The sequence below is a fragment of the Camelina sativa genome, chromosome 9 (genome assembly GCF_000633955.1).
Source record: "Camelina sativa cultivar DH55 chromosome 9, Cs, whole genome shotgun sequence".
NCBI classification, from domain to species: domain Eukaryota; kingdom Viridiplantae; phylum Streptophyta; class Magnoliopsida; order Brassicales; family Brassicaceae; genus Camelina; species Camelina sativa.
In genome coordinates, this window is record NC_025693.1 from 22957502 (window position 1) to 22961535 (window position 4034).

The window sequence follows — 4034 nt, forward strand, 5'->3', positions numbered from 1 at the left end:
TTTTTTTTCTTTTTTTTGGGGGTTAAATAGGAAATAGTTAAAGACCTCCTTAAAACTTTGTGTTACTTATTATTTGAACTTGATGCTTAGTATTCTTTTTACAATTCTATATTCCTTGTTAATTAGTTTTGCTGGTTATATATTGTATGTTCTTCTATTTTGGTGTACTATAAGATTCGGATGCTTACTGTTCGTGCCAAATTCTTAGAATTTGCCATCAATGACGTGCGGTCTTAAGTTTATGAGACGGTGAATCGTTTTGTTGATATCTGATCAAAGAATAATTACCGCAGGGTTCCATCCAGAGTGTGTAAGATTACGAACAAGCAAAGAAGACTAACCTGTTCTGTGTATAAAGTTTGTATCACTTCTCGTACGTGTAAATAGTTTGAATTTGAAACGTAAGTTTTATTAGTTGGTATTGGATGACAATACCCAACGTCAGATTTTCATTGTGGTTGGCTTAGCTTGATTTGAAGCGTATGAGTAGTGTTACAAATTATACGTGTTTTGTGTAAATAATTTTCTAACTTTTAATCAACACTTTTGTAGTTATGTAGATATACTAGACGATGACGTATTAGACAAAAATCCAAAAAGTTTGTTACAACGTGTCAAATGTTTCTGTGATAAATTTTTAACCAACTCTCTTGTAGTTATGTATATATTGAATTATTAAAGATAATTCCAAAACGTTTGTTACAAACGTGTTTTGCGTTTCGATACTATAATATTTTCTATTATATGTTGGGACCAAATGAATGCTTGTCATCTGATTTATTCAATCTGATTCATTTAATTTTCAACCACACATCATTTTAGAAAATTACTCTTTCAATGGTTGCCTAATATGAAGTAACATGTTTAAAAGTGAGATAAGTAAAAAAAAAAAAGAGTTTCTTGAATCTTATAATTTAGAAAACGAGAAATAGTATTTGTTGTAAGATGAAACTGTCCAACTAAATGCTGCACTTGTTGTTAAAAAATATTTTCTCTAATTAACTTTACATTTTATTCAAAAAAACAAAAAAACAAAAAAAAACTATTGAGAAAGTAAAAAGATTTATTGGAGCAGAATAATGTTTCCTCGCATATTAAAAAAGTATTTGTAATTCACTCGGAAACTTGGACATTGACATTTTAGCAGACTCTGCAAGACATGAAGAACCATCGGAGTAGTTTTTTACAAACAATCAAATCAACACCTACGCAACTGATCAAAGGTCAATTAATAACCTAATGTGTATTCAACACGATTTAATGGTATCGTTGTAACACTTTAGGATCGGATCCTCAGAGATCAAACAATTGCACTCTGAAAATATGTAGATTAAATGTAGCTAAGACAATAGAAAAGTTTGTGAATGAAAATAACTATCGAAAACGGAAAGTAAACAAGTGGTTTAAATCAATAGAAAAATCATTAGGAATATGATCACAAATTTAGATGATTAGATAGGGATGCATTAGACACCGTTCTACAACTCAAATCACGTTTGTAAATCTAACTTACTCTCGTAGAGTTAATTATCTAAGCAACGAATTAACTAGACCATAAACTCTCGTTTGAATCTAGAAAACCAAGCAAGCATTCAAAGTTTAATTTTGATTAGTTCACAAGGTGTCTTAATGATGTGTGTGGTTTTTCACTCCCTATCTTTTACCTTAAAAACACCACACGACGGCTGAAAGTCCACAGCTAATCAGTAGTAGTATTTAAGGATCAATCCTACAGAGAGAGATTTGTTGTTTAACGGAATCCGTCAGAAGTATGTAAGGCTAGGACTCAATAAAAATGGGAGTTTTGTTGTCACGGTTGTAGCAAAAAAATAAACGTAAATAAAAGCAAGTAAAATAAATGAAATAAGTGTTGGGCATCAAGGGGAATCGCAGGGGATTGATGATCTATCTATCTAGGAAAGTTTAGGGTTAGTTTGTTTAATGAACCGTTAACTTATAATTTTACAAGCTAAACGTCTAAGATCTCTACACTCCGTTACTCAACTGTCGCAGGCAACGACGCATAGATCAAAGCATTTAAAACATGTTCGATTCTAATCCATGGAATTCCATAAGTAAAAGGTATGTGCTTCCTATGTCTCCCCACACATCTAAGCTAGGTCAAACACACATGCAAGCTTTTGGCAAAGCACCCACTCTTTAGATCATAGTTAGTTCATGAGGCTAACTTAAAGCATTAAGCAAAGACTTAGAATTAAGCATAGAATAAACATAATTTAAATCTAACAAACCCTAAAAATTGCCAACTAAGATCATTGGGCACAGGGAATCATTAGGAATATGATCACGAATTTAGATGATTAGATAGGGATGCATTAGACACCGTTCTACAACTCAAATCACGTTTGTAAATCTAACCTACTCTCGCAGAGTTAATTATCTATGCAACGAATTAACTAGACCATAAACTCTCGTTTGAATCTAGAAAACCTAGCAAGCATTAAAAGTTTAATTTTGATTAGTTCACAAGGTGTCTTAATTATGTGTGTGGTTTTTCACTCCAAATCTTTTACCTTAAAAAGACCACACGACGGCTGAAAGTCCACAACTAATCGGTAGTAGTATTTAAGGATCAATCCCACAGAGAGAGAGTTGTTGTTTAACGGGATCCATCGGAAGTAAGTAAGGCTAGGACTCAATAAAAATGGGGTTTTTTTTGTCACGGTTGTAGCAAGCAAATAAACGTAAATAAAAGCAAGTAAAATAAATGAAACAAGTGTTGGGCATCAAGGGTAATCGCAGGGGATTGATGATCTATCTATCTAGGAAAGTTTAGGGTTAGTTTGTTTAATGAACCGTTAACTTATAGTTCACAAGCTAACCGTCTAAGATCTCTACACTATGTTACTCAACTGTCGCAGGCAACGACGCATAGATCAAAGCATTTAAAACATGTTCGATTCTAATCCATGGAATTCCATAGGTAAAGGGTATGTGCTTCCTATGTCTCCCCACACATCTAAGCTAGGTCAAACACACATGCAAGCTTTTGGCAAAGCACCCACTCTTTAGATCATATTTAGTTCATGAGGCTAACTTAAAGCATTAAGCAAAGACTTACAATTAAAGCATAGAATAAACATAATTTAAATCTAACAAACCCTAAACATTGCCACCTAAACTAAGATCATACCCCCCCCCCACCTAAACTACTCTTGCATGTTTAAGGGAATAATCAAAGCAAGGTTTAAACAATTCATAAACGTAAAAGAATAAATAGTAAGAATAAGGTTTAGAGATTACTTCTTAAAATCAAGTACAAGATGTAAAGACTTCTCCTTATGAAAACTAGTGTAACAAACGAACAAGAGAAAGAGAAAGAGTTTGGTGGACTTCATGGCTTCGAGAGAGGGCTCTTGTCTTGGCTGCTTCTCTGGTCGTCGGCCCCTAGGGGCTGCTTTGAGGCACTTTGAAGGCACACACTAAACCCTAGGTTTAGAAAAGTATTTATAGGGTTTTGTCTAGGTTTAGGGTTTTGTAAGGGTAAAAACGTGTTCTCTTGTTAAGTGCATAGCAAGGGGCGGCGTTGGAAGGTTCTATAACGTGATGAAAAATTGGACTGGGCTGCCGTGGCGGTCGCTGGTCAGGCCTTCAATAAAAGCCCATTGGTTTGATGGTTCTCCTTATGTCGGCTTAAAATACGTCTCAGTAAATCGGGCATAACTTCCGGATGAATGAATGGATTGACTTGATTCCACTCCGAGGAGAAATATGACTCTTCCATTTTTCCATAGATACCAAGTACATCGAAATCTGAGTTATGGAAGTTCTTCAAACGTTGCCCGTACTGTAAAGCTCTGAATCTTTCCTAAAACGGATTTTCCTTGCCTTTTGGTCCTTTTTGCTATAAAACCTGTTAAACCTTCTTGAAACCTAAAATACTTGATAATAGACATTAAAACATTGAAATCATACTAAACTTTTCCTAAATGCATACTAAAACTATAGCTAAAATGAGTAAAATAATGATGTTATCAACTCCCCCAGACTTAGATTTTGCTTGTACTCAAGCA